This window comes from Lepidochelys kempii, chromosome 1 (genome assembly GCF_965140265.1).
Source record: "Lepidochelys kempii isolate rLepKem1 chromosome 1, rLepKem1.hap2, whole genome shotgun sequence".
In the NCBI taxonomy this organism is placed as follows: domain Eukaryota; kingdom Metazoa; phylum Chordata; order Testudines; family Cheloniidae; genus Lepidochelys; species Lepidochelys kempii.
The window spans coordinates 307,865,386-307,882,169 of NC_133256.1; the positions used below are offsets into that span (position 1 = coordinate 307,865,386).

Here is a 16,784-nt window from a genome sequence, read left to right on the forward strand (position 1 = left end):
CACTATTTATTTCAGTATGCAGCTAAATGCAGAATCCCTCACCCTCAATACAGTAAAAAGAACAGGAGTACTTGTGGCATCTTAGAGACTAACAAATTTATTAGAGCATAAGCTTTCATGGGCTACAGCCCACTTCATCGGATGCATAGAATGGAACATATAGTAAGAAGATATATATATATATATATACACACACACACACACACAGAAGGTAGAAGTTGCCATACAAACTGTAAGAGGCTAATTAATTAAGATGAGCTATCAGCAGGAGAAAACAACTTTTGTAGTGATAATCAAGATGGCCCATTCAGACAGTTGACAAGAAGGTGTGAGGATACTTAACATAGGAAAATAGATTAAATATGTTTTTTCTCCTGCTGATAATAGCTCATCTTAATTAATTAGCCTCTTACAGTTTGTATGGCAACTTCCACCTCCTAAGGCATCCCTTGTTTCCCTTACTCACCAGGACCTAGTTCCAGTGATGACAGGGGCTTTTTGTCTGTACCAGGCCTGCAAACCAGTACTGTCTTGAGAGCGGTGAAAGCTCTTGCCCTTTTCCTTCCAGATATTGCATAGGGCAATACAAGTGGCATTAGGAATACTGGCATTCAAATGGGTATGCAGGTGAGTGCCATCTTGCCTTCAGTTGGCCAAGTGCACATTCTGTCACCATCCTGTAACTGCTCTGTGTGCAATTAAACCTCTCTCTTCCAGGTGCTCTTGTATCATGGTACAGTGTCATGAGCTGTGGCAGCAGAGTGGAAAAACAACAGTGGGCACAGACACCCCATTCATAACCATGTTATTTGAACGCAAAAGGACTTCATTCCCGCCTAACAAGTAAATGCCAAATCACCTCGGCACCCTTGCCAGTGCATCCCACACTGGTGTTAATAAACTTGCCTTTATGGTTGGTCATGTCATAAATATAAAGGAAAGGGTAACAACCTTTATGTATGCAGTAAAATAAAATCCCTCTTGGCCAGAGGTACAGAATCCCCTTACCCGTAAGGGGTTAATCAGTTCAATTAACCTGGTTGGCACCTGACCAGAAGGACCAATGGGGAAAGAAGATACTTTCAAATCTGGGGTGGGGGGAAAGGCTTTGTTTTTGTGCTCTGTATGTGTTCTCTAGGGAGACAAAGAGACCAAGCAAGTAATCCAGCTCCTACTGAATGATACATCTAAATTACAGGAATAGTAAGTAATAGCAAGGAAATGTGTTAGTATATCTTTTGTTTTAGCTTGTGAATTTTCCCTATGCTTAGAGGGAGGTTTATCCCTGTTTTTTGTAACTTTAAAGTTTTGCCTAGAGGGGAATCCTGTGTTTTGAATCTGATTATCCTGTAAAATTACCTTCCATCCTGATTTTACAGAAGTGCTTCTTTTACTTTTTTTTCTTTATAATAAAAAGTTCTGGGTTTTTTTTTTTTAAAAAGAATCTGATTGGTTTTTAGTGTCCTAAAAACCCAGGGATTTGGTCTCGTCTCACCTGTACCAATTGGTGAGGACATTATGCTCAAGCCTCCCCAGGGAAGGTGGATGAAGGGGTTTGGGGGGAATATTTTGGGGAACAGGAACTCCAAGTGGTTCTTTTCCTTGAATATTTGTCTAGCTCACTTGGTGGTGGCAGCGAATACCATCCAAGGACAAGAAGGGATTTGTGCCTTGGGGAAGTTTTAACCTAAGCTGGTAGAAATAATCTTAGGGGGGTCTTTCATGCGGGTCCCCTCATCTGTACCCCAGAGTTCAGAGTGGGGAGGGAACCCTGACAGGTCAATACCTGAATAACAATCAAGTAATATCCTTTACAGTTAACATATTTATGTGTTCCTTGTGGTGAGCAAACCATGGGCACACATGCACCATCAATGATCCCAGCACCGTTCAGGAACCCCATTCTCTCAAAGCCAGCTATTACTTCAGGCACAATAGCTATGTCCATCACCCATAGGTAATCAACAGCAATAACTGCCTCACAAATCACCACTACCACACCACTAACTGTCAACTTGCCAACACCAAACTGGTTAGCTATAGATCTATAGCAGCTAGGGGTAGCCAACTTCCAGATGGTACTAACACGCCACTTCTGTACTGGTACCAGCCACCCTTATTTTGGATACTCTGGTGCTGGAAGATTGGGCCAACCTCCTAACAGATCTCCATGAAAGTGGCCGTCCTCACACAGACCTTCTGGAGCCACTGGTGGTCATCCCAGGTCTGCATGACAATGTAGTCCCGCTCTGCGTTTATGGTCCTGCACCAGATGTACTGGTCTTCACAGGGGGAATCTACAGCAATTACAGCATGCATCAGCTGTCTCCACTGTGCCATAACAGCATCCAGCCAGCATGATTATCTAAAGACGTGCTGATGCCTCCTGAGGGTCACCAACCACTGCTGAAATGACGTCAACCATGCCCCATACGTTCAATCCGCATCCTGTTCCAATAACAGCACAGCCAAAAGCAGGAACAGTTCATCCACTGGTGCTGGATCCATGACTTAGCACCAGCGGGAATGGACAGAAGTGAGAAGTATGCACAGCTGGAAATCCCTCAGTTTAAAGTGCTGGAGATTGAAGAAAACTTCTGCACAGGTGCTCAGGAAGGACAGACGATTTCTTCCACACTGCACATAAAACAATTCCTAGAGGGACTCGAGTTAGTCAGGTGCTAAAAACTGTGGAATTCATCCCAGAAATATTAGCTGTGAACCCGAGTTACCTGCAGTGCCAATGTGGATGTGGCTACAAGGGTATGAGTCAAGTGCAGCTCGGAAGAGTGGGTGACTTGGCTAATCCAGGTACCAGGAAGCTTGAGACAGGGAGGATTTTATTTATTTTTAATACTATGAGAAATATATTTAGAAGTTGAAGTGTAGCTGCAATTACCACCTATTTGAAGCTCACAAAAAAAGCACACCACCACTTCATATATTCTGAAGTATACATAGCAAATTATAGCAATCATATGTTCAATCATTCCATAGTAGCTAAGAACAAAATAAATGCGTTAATTAAAATCAAAAAGCAGTTACTTGCCAACCCACTATTCCCACTGGTAAAAAGCGTGACTAGAACGTGCATACACTGTATTATAATCATATTATGTACGTATTTGTTTTTTGTATCACTGAAAATATCTAGCTTTGTCATGATAAGCATCCCCATAAAGCACTGGGTCCTAGTAGCTAGCTTGATACTACAGCCCATTCTAAATGAATATACCATGAAAGAGAAACCTCAACAAAAATAAAAGAAGTCATTACAAATACTTCCTATTGAATCAAGCCCAAATTTACTGCAGAACAAGCAATTTATTCCCCCAAGCTGCTGAAGAATGGTCAAATCCCAGCGAATGGTATCAGGACAACATTGTAAGAATTAGATCCACAATTTTTAAGAATGAAATTGCATCAGTTCTCCATGCAACGTGTGAAACACATGATCCACATAAATGCATGCGGAATACAAAGAGACTAGTCACACGGGGAAATCTAGATCTCTTGCAAGGCTGAGGAACTCACAGGAGTATCCATGCAACCACTGAACAGGCCATTATTTGAGGGAAGGTGTGCTGCAGTCCCTGAAGCAGGGGGACAAAATCCTAAGCAGCTCCAGTGGCCCAAAACCCTCAAATAAGAGGGTGCAGAGAGGCAGTAACCACTATTCTAGTCACTGGGTGGGAGTTGCAAGTTGAAAGGGGCTGCGCTGAGTTATGTTCTGCCTACAAACCGATGCTCAAATTTAATTACCCCCATACATAGATCATCATGCCAGGCCTAATCATATGAGCTGTGAGAGGAATTAATTTCACATCAAATACAGTTCCTATGCAGAACACACCTTACCTAATAAGCACATATGCTCTTTCTTAATACTTAGCTTAATATGTGGTTCTTATATACAGTAGATCCTCAGAGTTAAAAAATACCTCTGGGCCGGACGTCGTTCATAACTCTGAAGTGTTTGTAACTCTGAATAAAGTATTATGGTTATTCTCTCAAAAGTTTACAACTGAACATTTACTTAATATAGCTTTGAAGCTTTACTATGCAGAACAAAAATGCTGCTTTTAACAATCTTAATTTAAATGAAACAAGCATAGAAACAGTTTCCTTACCTTGTCAAAAAAAAATTTAATTTCCATTTTAGTAGTTTATGTTTAACACAGTACTGTATCGTATTTTTTGTTTGGTTTCGGTCTCTGATGCTGCGTGACTGCATACTTCTGGTTCCAAATGAGGTGTGTGGTTGACCGTTCAGTTCGTAACTCTGGGGTTTGTAACTGTAAGGTTCTACTGTAGCACTTTTCCTACACATATCTCAACGATCTTTACAATACTACACAATTATACTGACCCCTATTTTACTGATGGTGAAACTGAGGCACAGAGAGGTGAAGGGACTTTCACAAAATCATGCAGCAAAGTAAGCACACAAATGGGGGGGAAAAATTACAGGATTGAGCCCTAAAATCTAATCCCTCCTACCCTATTTATAATGAAAAAATTAAATCCCAGTATGAACATGTAAATCTTGAAAATTAAATCTGACTGAAATTTTGACTCAGTCCAGCAGCCCTTATTCACATAAATCATCCCTTTGAGTTTAATGGGATTGTGTGTGTAAGGATTAAACAATCAGAATTTAAATTAACAAATTCTACTGAATTAAAATACAACATTCTAAATCAACATTTCCCTCCCACCCCTGTCTGGCTCTGCCAGTGACTTGTGTCTTAACTGTGACTGATTTATATACTAAAATAATCTAGACAATGAACCACATATTTTTGTGACTACACACTACCAAACCCATCATGAGCACTTAACAAGCAGTAAAATATCCTAAGTATTATGCCCTATTACCATATACAAAATGGAAAATAAGGATTTGAACCGATTGCTACACACAAATTTCAGAAAATATTTTACAAATATTTATCATTAAACTCCAAAACTCTTGCTGTAGTATCCTTCTCTTCTTAAAATATTGCCACTTATGCATCTAAATCAAGTTCTCTCCTATATGCCCTGTCCCACCTGTGCCAGATGTGGAGCTGCTCCATGAATACCATATAGTTACCTGCTTATTAGGGTCTTTACTGTATGGTTTCAGAGTAGCAGCCGTGTTAGTCTGTATCCGCAAAAAGAAAAGGAGTACTTGTGACACCTTAGAGACTAACAAATATATTTGAGCATAAGCTTTCGTGTGCTACAGCTCACTTCATCGGATGCATGCATCGGAAAATACAACAGGGAGATTTTATGTACACAGAGAACATTAAACAATGGGTGTTACCATACACACTGTACAAAGGTGAGCGATTACCAGCGGGGGTGGGGTGGGGAGGGACGACCCTTTTGTAGTGATAATCAGTTTATCTTCAGGCTCCTTACAAAACTTGTTTTGCCACATGGGCCCAATGTTGGTAGCCAGCAGATAAATTGCACTATCAACAGTTAAAATGACTCTTTGTCCAGAGGCCAGTCCTGTTGCTGCTGGGGAGCTGTTCAAGCTGACATCCAGGGTCTGCTGAGGTGTCTAAAGAAGCTAGGCCTATCTGGCCCACAATCACAGAATGCATAATGACAGGTTTCAGAGTAGCAGCCGTGTTAGTCTGTATTCGCAAAAAGAAAAGGAGGACTTGTGGCACCTTAGAGACTAACCAATTTATTTGAGCATAAGCTTTCGTGAGCTACAGCTCACTTCATCGGAATGCATCCGATGAAGTGAGCTGTAGCTCACGAAAGCTTATGCTCAAATAAATTGGTTAGTCTCTAAGGTGCCACAAGTCCTCCTTTTCTAATCACAGAATGGTACGGCTTTAACTAAGAGGGACTGTTAAAAAAAATTTCTCGAAGTGCTTTATTCCTATTATTAAGATTAAACAATACTTTGGTTTAAGTCAGCTGTTTGGTGTCAGACTCCTAAAGAGAAGAACAGGTGCCGAATCCAGTCGGACTTGGCTGGGAAAACATGCCTGAAACACGGGTAGTACCACACCTGGTCTAAATGTGGGAGAAATATGGAATTCTACCCCCGTGAGGTAAAGATACAAGGTCTAACACTTTAAGAGGTACACTCAAACAGAGGACAGAGATGCAGCTAGTCCTCCAAGTGTGTCTCCATGCTTAACTAAATGAGTGGTGGTACGCTTAACTAAATGAGTGGTAACTTGCCATGAAATTAACAGAAAATTATGTGTCACTGAAGCCTCTCCTCAAGCCTTTGACATTTAGCTATCACACACAGGTATACTCTTGACTAGTGAGAAATGCCAGCCCATCTGTCTTACTTAATTTCTGTGATATGTTAAAAGCAACTGGTATGTGTGTATTTGTGGTATTTAGAATCTGAAAGGAAGAGGCTGGATGGATAGGATATAGTCTTTACTGCTAGAAACTTTGACCTTGATCCAACTATCAGCTATTGATTGCGCTCTGATTCCAGCACATTAGGACTACCAGTACTGCTACAGCTACTAAATACTATTAACATTCTGTTGTATGGGGATTAGGTTAAATGCTTTAGTGTTTAGTAGTAGAATGATTACAAAAATAAAAATAACTACAAACCTAAAAAAAAAAACCTTCCTCACAAATAGTAATCCTACTGATATCAAAAGGACCACTAGAGTGTGAGTAAGCATTTGCAGTATAGGTGCCTACTCCTTTAGGCCTCAACCCTACTAAATACTTATGCATATCCTTTATTTTACTCATGTGAGTAGTCCCATTAATTTCAATAATACCCCGGTGAGTAAAATTAAGCATATGCACAAGTGTTCACAAGATCAGGGCCTTAGTGAATTATTTCTATACCACAAATTGAACTCTGTAACTTAATATAAAATATTATCTGGTTATCCAGTGTTTTCAGTCCTTGACAAGCGAGTAATTTTAGTGTGAGCCATTTAGATGGGTTCATGTATTTTTATGTAATTATTATTAAATAACTGTTCACATTTATATAATGCTTTTCATCAGTTATCAAAGGCTTTTACAAAAAGTAGGTAAGTATCATTATACCAATTTCACATGTGGGAAAACTGGAATAAAGACCAAGGTCCCATAGATAGTTAGTGGCTCAGGCAAAAATGGAATCCAGGGCAGACAGGGCTTTACACTATCTAGTTGCATGTAGCTACTACAGTGACAGATGCTCAAAGATAGGTAAATATAGATAATAAATCTATAATAATAAATCTTTCTACTTCACAATCACAGAAGTAGAAAAACTGGAGATCAAAGTGATGTACTAGGTCATTTAGACCCAGATCCTCCAATAAGATCCATGAGGATGTACCCAACTGCAGAATTGGTTCCTCAGCTCATTACCCTGCCAATGCAGGACTGGTCCCTACAGCAATGTCTTTAGTGCAGGGGCAGGCAAACTTTTTGGCCGGAGGGCCACAATGGGTTTTGGAAATTGTATGGAGGGCCGATTAGGGGAGGCTGTGCCTGTGCCCCTGCCCCCTATCTGTCCCCCTTGCTTCTCGCCCCCTGACAGCCCCATCCAAACCCCCCCCCCCCCCCGTTCCCTGATGGCCCCCCAGGACCCCTGCCCCATCCACACACATACACACCCCGCTCCTGTCCCCTGACCGCTCCTGGAACCCCTGCCCCTGACTGCCCCATTCAAGCCCCCTCCTTCCTGACTGACCCCCTGGGATCCCTGCCCCCATTCAACCCCCAGCACTCCGTTCCCTGCCCTCTGACTGCCCCGACCCCATCCATACCCCCCGCCCACCACCTCAAACTCCTCTGCCCTCTATCAAACCGCCCTGTTCCCTGCTCCCTTACCGCGCAGCACAGAGCACTGGTGGCTGGCCGCGCAGCCCAGAGCACCGTGCTGGTGTAGTGTAGTAAATTGATCTCCGTAACTGCTACCAGTAGCACATTCCTACGCAGAGCAGTTTAATACATTACACAGGCAGCATGGTGCACTGAGGCTGCGGGGGAGGAGGAACAGCAGGGGAGGGGCCGGGAGCTCAGGGGCCGGGCAGGAGGGTCCCGTGGGCCGTAGTTTGCCCACCTCTGCTTTAGTGTTTTGTTGAATGTCAGGTTATCCATAGACAACTTTTGTATTGATGATTTCCATGATCAGTTAAAGAACATTTAATAAAATGCTATCTTAAAAAATTACTTTTTCTTCTTTACAGCAGTATTTCCTCCTTCTCCCACAACATAAGGGGTCTGTCTATATTAGAAAACTGACAGAGTTAACATAGTACAATCCCCTTAGTATGAACACAGTTCTATCAATATAATGGCACTTTACACTGGCTTTGCTATTCCCAGACAAGAAAAGGAATAACTATGCTAGTATGATATATTTGTATAACTGTCTCCACAGTAGGGCTTTTACCAGAGTAAAGTCACAACCAAAGTCACACTGGTTTAAATAAAAAAAAGTCAGCCCCTTAATTGACATAGTTATACTGGTTTCAGAGTAGTAGCCATGTTAGTCTGTATTTGCAAAAAGAAAAGGAGGACTTGTGGCACCTTAGAGACTAACCAATTTATTTGAGCATAAGCCTTCATGAGCTACAGCTGATGCATCCAATGAAGTGAGCTGTAGCTCATGAAAGCTTATGCTCAAATAAATTTGTTAGTCTCTAAGGTGCCACAAGTTCTCTTTTTCTTTTTATAGTTATACTGATAAAACTAGGCTAGGTCTTTAGAGAAACTAAAGCTGATTGATGGCATCAGAACTGGCATCAGGCTACAAAGTCACATATGAGGAAAGTTGAGCTGGAAAGAAAAATCATGCTTACTTATTATGTATCAAGGATAAAATGTTAGGAATGCATTTCTACAAATAATAGGATAAAGATGTGAGGAGAGAAACAAAGGTACACAATTCAAAACTGAAATGGAAGGGCTAATTCTATTTTAAGTTGTTTTGCATCAATAGCAGCTGATTGCAAACAACAGTGAAAACCAGAAAAGCCCATTTCTGTTTACAGCTATTAATACTGAAGTTCTAAATCACTGTAAGCATACCCAGTCAAAAGGTATCAGACATCTGCACACTTTATCTCTTCTCTGTGAGGAATGCATCCATAATACTAGTTTGGGAAGTGTCCAGCTCTCTCTCTACACCTGAAATACCTCTCTCCACACACTTCATCTCTGATTCAATGGCCTGGAGCCCGCACACAAACTCTCATTTCCACCCGACTCCTTCCTTTGGTCCTGTGCAAGCTTAAATTTATGGGTTTCAGAGTAGCAGCCCTGTTAGTCTGTATTCGCAAAGAGAAAAGGTGCCACAAGTACTCCTTTTTGCTTACATTTAGAGTCATTTTTCCCCTTTTTTCCCCCCACATTGGAGCAGGGGGGAGATACAGAGACCGGGTGCAGAACAGCCCAATTTCCCCCCTTTTAGGAGCGTAGATTGGTGGAGCAGCAGCCCCAAGGAGGAAACTAGTCTGTGGAGCAAGGGAAGAAGAGCAAAGCTGCCAGGGACGTTGAGACCCCATGGAAAGGGCTCAGGGCTGGAGGGTGGTTTATTCTGCTGGCACAGGAGGCAGCCAAAGGGGAGGAACAAGGGGCGCAGGCCGGGGGTGAGGAAGGGGGAAGTGAGACTCTGCGGGGGAAGGAGGAGAGCGGTGCAGGGCACCTCCGAGCTCCGGCCGGTCCGAGCGAGGGAAGCCGAGCGGGAGGTGGGAACGTGGCAGCGGGGCAGGCGAGGCTCGGCGCCGCCAGAGCGCAAAGGGCACACGCGGGGCGGAGCAGAGGGCACAGGCCGGCTGGGAGGAGGGCGGGCGCTCAGGGGGCGACCTGGCCGGGGACACGCCGGGCGAGGCGGGGGCGGGCTGCGCAGGGTCTCTGAGCCTGGTGGGCGCGAGCCCAGGCCGGGACGCGGGGAGCCCCTTACCTGCGCTCCGGCCGGCCGCCCGGCCCCTCCTCACGCGGCGGCGGCGGCGGCAGACTCGACCCGGCTCGGCAGCTGCCCAGAGGGCGGCGGAGGAGCAGGAAACCGAGCGGCCCCGCCGCGACAGACGCAAAGGCGGGGAGAGCTCGCCCGCCCCCTAGTGCTGGCGGACTCGGGCCAGAGTCTGCTCCGCGGCCCGCCCCCGCCCACCGACAGCCCCTCCCCCACAAACCCGCCCCCCCTCCTCCCTTCGATCCCGGAGACCTCTCCGCCCTGCCGGCTGCTGGGCACGCCCCAGCCGGGGGCTCCGAGCTGCTGGGCTGGGCTGGGCTGGGCTGGGCTGGGGGAGGAGTTGCCCTTGCCCTGCATGGCTGCTCTTGTTGGGGAGCTCAGCCCCCCTCTCCCGTTGGGCTCAGGGCTTCTGCCTCCCGTGGCTCCAGCTAGGGCTCGGAGTGCCTGGGCTTGGGGCTTCCCCACCCCCTCCTGCACCCCAGCCCCCTGCCCCAGACTCAGCCCGGAGCCCCCTTCCACACTCCGAACCCCTCGGTCCCACCCAGTGCAGAGCCCACACCCCAACCCCCTGCCCCAGCCTGGTGAACGTGTGTGTGTGGGGTGAGGGGGGAATGGAGTGAGTGGGGCAGGGCAAGGGTGTTTGGGTTTGTGTGATTAGACAGTTGGCAGCCCTACTTCCACCTCCAAAGACTCCTGCCTCTGGGAGCTCCTGCCAGGGCTCACGGCTTCCGTCTCCCATGACTCCAATCAGGACTCCGGGCACCCCGACTTGGGGCTTCCGCCCCCTGTGGCTCCAGCCGAGGCTCTGGGTGCCCAGGCTCGGGGCTTCCGCCCTGCAGCTGGGACTCTGGGCATCCAGGCTTGGGGTTTCAACCCCTGTGGCTGCAGCCGGAGCTCGGGGCACCCGCACTTGGGGCACCTGGGCTTGGGGTTTCCAGCCCCATGGCTCCTGCTAGGGCTCGGGGTGATGAGAATCAGGGCTTTTGCCCCTGGGGCTTCTTCTGGGGCTCAGGGCACCCATTTTTCTGGGGGGCCCCAAATTGGCCAGGGGCCCTGTATTAATGCTCCGCTGGCCAGGACTAGCAGCCAGGACCGCCCAGTTGGGCTGCTCCCAATAGCATGGGACCCATCTTTGCCTCTGGGAACCTCCTCTAACTGCAGGAAGTTCAGCAGCTGCTCCCTTCTGAGCCCAGCTTTGAAAGCAATGCTGAGGGTGGAAATCCTGTGACCCTGCTATGACGATACAATCCCATTTTGGGTTGGAACCTTCAAAGTTACACCACTGTGAAATTTCAGATGTAAATATTTTTAATCATTAAATTAAATCATTAAATTTAATCATTTAATCATTAAATTGACCAATTATAAAATCCGCTGGCTGTGAAATTGACCAAAATGGACCATGAATTTGGTAGGGCCCCACTCATGACTTCAAGTAAAACAGTAAAGTTACTGGAGTGGAGTGTGGGGAGGAAAATTGCTGGTGCCCATCTTTTGCAGGGAAAAAGGGCCACTGAGACATAAACACACACTTTATCACCAAGGCTACCACAATCCAGCCTCAAACCCCTACCCCAACCTTTACACAAGGGCTCGTCCCCTGCCATCCCTCCTACTGTCCCCCCCATACACACAATTAACCCCTACCTTCACACAAGGTCTCTTCTCAAGCTCCAAGCTGCTGCCCCCCCATCCACCCACCCACCCCCAGATTTTCCCCTCCCTCTAGCCACCCCCAATCCCTACCTTCACATCCCACTTCTCCTACCCACTAACACAGAGTCACCACCAGCTCCCCTATTACACCTGGAATTGCCCCACAACTTCCCCTTCCCCCCCTCCGCCACCTGTGCTCTACCCTCTTCCCTCCATGGAGTGTGGGGAAAACTTTCTGGGCATTCCCACTGGCAGGGGGTGTGGCAACCAGCACCGCCCAGCTCTGCTGTCACTGTCCCCTACCCCTGGGTGCAACAGACAACCGGCCTTCTCCATGCTGGCCCCCAGTGGTGATGGAGGACACACAACCCTCCCCCCAGCGTGAACCTGCACGGTGGAGATGGTGCCCAGGAGCCTGCAGCCAGGCATCAGGGTGGCTGGGAGGGTGACTACCAGGAGTCACAGCACTGCTGCCGGCCCTGGCCCTCCACTCCAGGAGAGCGGGGGAGGCTCGGGGCAGGAGGAGACCGATCCAGGACCGGAGCCCCCACGCAATGCCACATGGGGTAAGGGGATGCAGCGGGATCAGCGCTCCAGCACCAGGAACCCTCTCCCTGAACCATTCCCTTGCTTTGGATAATTTTTTTTTGGTTCACTCCACTGCCACCCGCTTCAGCTGGGGTGGTTTGCAGCGTGGGGCAGGGCAGTCTGGGAGTAGTAGTGCAGCTAGCGGCGCAGGTCCAAGGGACCCGGAGGAACGCAATGAACTGTTATGCCTGTGCCCTGCGCTCCCTGGGCTCCTGAACATTTCAGCGGGCTCTCTGCATTGCTGGGCTGGGGCCAGGGCCAGATGAACCTTTTGTGGGCCCCCACGGGCCCCTTCCAAGTGTGGGCCTGGCGCCATTGGTGCCATTGTAAACCCGGTACTGGCCCCAGAGCCCTGCCCCCTCACACCAACACCCCCACCTCAGGACCTCACCCCCGCACACCAACACGCCTGCTCCACCACCCCCTCCCCCACAAGAGTCTCATGCCATGGCCCCACCCCACACAAACCCGCCTCAGAGCCGGTCCCACAGCCCTGTCCCCACACAGTGACACATTCTCCTGAGGGCCTGCCCCACGGCCCCTCCCCTCCCCTCCACACCGACACCCGCACTCCAGGGTCCATCCCCATGTCCCCTTGCCCCCATGAGAGCTCCACCCCATGGCCTGTCCCCCATACATTGACACCCCCTCCTCTGGGCATGAGCCACATCCCTTCCTTCACATCGACACTCCTGCCCTAGGGCCCCTCCCCCACAAACTGACACCCCCTCCCCAGGGTCTTCCCCAGGGGTTCATCTCTCCAGGTATGTCCCCCACAAGTGCCACTCTCAGGAGGCTTCCTTCCACCAGGTTTGGCCCCCACAGCTAGGCTGAAGTGACTTGCCTGCAGCAGCAGAGATCTTGCAACAATAATCAATGCAGCAATTCCACATTCATTTTTGTTTTCGGGTGGGCAATTTAAATCAATGGATAAAGATCAACATTCACTGTTGAAGTCCTGTGCACCTGAGTTTCTCCTGCTTTCTGTCAGAGAGCAGACATGGCCACTCAAAGTATTCCTGGTAGGTGACCAGACAGCAAGTGTGAAAAATTGGGATTGGGCTGGGGGGTAAGAGGAGCCTATAGAAGAAAAACACCCCAAAATCAGGACTGTCCCTATAAAATTGGGATATCTGGTCACCCTAATTCCTGGTTGCTGCTATGTTGCATTCCATGGTCATTTGGTGTCCTGGATTTCTGCTGTGTCACACACAGCTGCCACTCAAGACACTGATTGTAGATAGGAATAATAGAACTCTGGTTCTGTCCTTCCAAAATGTAGGTCCCAACACGAGCTATAGAAGAATCTCTTTTTCCTGTATTAGTATTAGGCCTTGTGACATACTCTTGAATAGGTTTGATATACCATCCACTAGAGAGCACTGCTGCGTATAAACTATGGCTAGTACATTAGAAAATTATTATTTCATAGGGAATAATGCTGTCCCCAGCTATTGACAGTTAATTTAGTGAATCCTCTCTATAAATAAATCATAGCTGTGTATTATGTCAGATTTGTATTTTGCTATATGCACAAGTAACTCTACAGTTGCTACAAGAATCATAAAAATGGAACCTTACTTCTGTTTATTTAAATTCTCAACTTGTGATAGGAAGTATTATTATATTTGTTTTAGAGGCAGCATAACTGGAACACAGAGATATTAAGGACATGATTTTCAGAATTGTTGAACATCCACAGTGGGAGCTAAGGATGCTTTGTATCTCTGAAAATAACCTTAACTGATTTTCCTAATGTCACACACAGGAAGTTTGTAGGAAATTCAGAAATAGAACCTAGATGGTTGTCTTTTCTATCCTAACCAGTAGTGCAAGTAGGATGGTACTTTCCAGTACACAGTACTGGCAAGAGATTTTTAGTGGATATGGGGTACCAGAAAGACTTGGGGCTAGCCCCTGCATCCAGGGCTGGGGGCTGCGCTCTGCTCCTTAAAGGAGCAGAACACTGCTAGGAAGGGCATTCATTCTTTATATGGCTTTAACATTTCTAACAAATTAACCATGTTAACATATGCTAACGAACTTAAACAAAGACCTTTTTAAAGTTTGTTAGCATATGTACTGTGCTGTTAAATTGGTCAGGAGTCCTGGGAGGGTGTGGAGGAGGGAGGAACGGAAGTAGTTTAAACAGTGGTTTTGATTCTGTTTCTCTCCGTTGGTCTGAATTATCTATGACATTCATCTCAAAGAGGCAGAGGTTCACAGATTTGCAATCGTTATGCTTTAAACCACCTCAGCACATACGAGGTTTATGAACATTAAAAAGTTAACTGCAAAGGAACATGAAGCCCATTAACCTGAATGTGTGCCACCCAGTATGCCGTCACTGACTAAAGGTGCAGTCACACCTGAACAGCTGAAAATTAACCTTACCCTTTTAGGCTAAACAGAGTCATGTCACTGGCTCCATCTCTGTTATATAACAGATAACAAAACTCCAGTGGGGCATGGTGCTAGTACACAGGGTCTCACGTACATGGTGTGATTTTTCAGAAGCTCTTTTGGGAATAGTCATGTAGGTGAAATAGCTGGTACTTATGATTATGCTATTTCTATGTATGTGGATGTATTGTTCTATTTCTGTGTATGTGGATGTATTTCTATGCATGTATATTAATCTTAGTATCTGAAGTTATGAATTTTAGCTGTGTTTGTTTCTGTGGTAACACCCACAAGATATTTAGCCAGCATATGAAGGGACAAGTTAAGTTGAATGGTCCATTAAGGAACACTTAGCTCACAATGGACCCTGGAAAATGCCTGTCTCCACTTAATGGACTTTTTGTGAACGTTCTAACTAGGATATGGGTGGGGGTGATGAACATGTAACTTGCCCATGTGATTCCAAACACCATCTTTCACAGTGAGAACAGATTTCCCTTTACTTGTCACTTGGCAGAAGCTAAAAGGCCCTGGCCTGGAAATATCTACATTTTGCCTCTTTCCTGCTCCAGCCTCTGGACTATGGACATATACTAAGGGGAGCATTCTAACCAAGGGACTGAGGACCTTAAGGTAATCTGGAGCCTTCATATTTCCTTGATCCTTTGTGATGGACTTATGAGTTGGATATGGTACAGAGACTGTTCTAGCCTCATTGATTGTTGTTTTCTCCCTTCCAATGGACAAAGATCAGATGTCTGCTGACTTTCTCACATGAGTCCGCAGCCTTTGATACCTGTGGTATAAGTGACATAGCTCTTGCTTGAGTATCTTTGTTCTTTCCTCGCCAAATGTCAAAGCCTGTTCCCATTGAACTCAATAGCAAAACTCCTTTTGATTTTAATGGGAAAAGGATTTGGACCCAAGAGATCAGAGAATCTGTGATTGTGATCAATTGCTTATCTGTCCAGAGACAGTTCTCATGCATGTTCTGCCAGGCTGATTTTGATTGCCCCACCGTGTGTCATGCTGAGGAAAATAATAAAACAATTTGGGCTGTAGTTCTATCAAAATGTAGATGGCACACACAGTTCTATGCCTCTTTTCCATCAAACCCAGATGGTGCAGCATCTTTGCTTTCCTAGTGTCTGGTGGAGAGCAATACTTAGATAAAGGCAAGCTGGCAGAAGCTTAGTTTGGACATAAGAGAGGCACCGATAGTGTGTTAAGGGAAAGTGCGGTGATTGTCCTTCCTATCCTTCTTTCATTAAAGTTTTCAATTTGGGGTGCTGCTGGATCCTCAATGACAGAATGAGACAATCTATTTAACAGATGCAGTTGTAAAATTTTAGACAGGTAAGCGGGGTGTCAGAGGGGATGGGGAGAGTGTGGGGGCTGGGGGCGGGGCGGAGTCACATGGAGGGTCACATGGGGAGGTCACATGCCTTCCCTTGTGTCCCTCCCATGAGTGCAGTACCATCAAGAAATGATTTCTACTTGCACCACTGATCCTAACTATCCTGTTGTAGTTCTAGAGTGCCAATCATCATAGTATCAAAGCCCTTATTTGCTTGACTCTTCGTCTTATAGGGCATGCCTACACTATAATTAGACACCCGTGGTTGGCTTGTGCCAGCTGCCTTGTGTTGCAGGGCTGTTCAATTGTGGTGTAGATGTTCTGGCACAGGCAGCAGCCCAAGTTCTGGGACCTTCTGCCGTCACAGGGTCCTAGAGCTGAGTCTTCAGCCCAAGCTGGAATGTCTACATTGCAATTAAATAGCCCAAGTCCAGTGGTGAGCTGGAGCCAATTTGCACCGGTTCGCTAGAACCGGTTGTTAAATTTAGAAGCCCTTTTAGAGCCGGTTGTCCTGCCAGGGACAACCGGTTCTAAAAGGGCTTCTAAATTTAACAACCGGCCAAAAGTGGTGCCTTAGGTGCTGACTCCGTGGGTGCTCCGTGGTTGGAGCACCCACGGGGAAAATTTGGTGGCTGCAGAGCACCCACCGGCAGCTCCCCGCCCCGTGCCCAGCCCCAGCTTGCCTCCGCTCTGCCTTCTGCCTCCACCTCCTCCCCTGAACGTGCCACCCTGCTCTGCTTCTCTGCCCCCCGCCCCTCGCAGCTTCCCGCGAATCAGCTGTTTGCTTTTCAGCCCTCCCAGGCTTGCAGGGAGCAGAGAAGCAGAGCAGGGTGGCACATTCAGGGGAGGAGGCGGAGGTGGAGCGGAGGTGAGCTGGGG

General features: G+C 46.9%; 1 protein-coding gene across 2 annotated transcripts in view; it reads right to left on the bottom strand.

Moving 5' to 3' along the window:
* FAM3C (FAM3 metabolism regulating signaling molecule C) overlaps positions 1-10,042 on the bottom strand; it is a 42,818-nt gene extending 32,776 nt beyond the window's left edge. Inside the window, exon 1 of one of the 2 annotated variants that reach the window (XM_073328198.1) lies at positions 9,893-10,042. The gene's annotated coding sequence lies outside the window, so the exon portion shown is untranslated. Of the gene's footprint in view, positions 1-2,732; positions 2,757-9,892 lie in introns of those variants that run through there. The other variant, XM_073328199.1, reaches the window with a different exon arrangement.
* Positions 10,043-16,784: the final 6,742 nt, after the last annotated feature.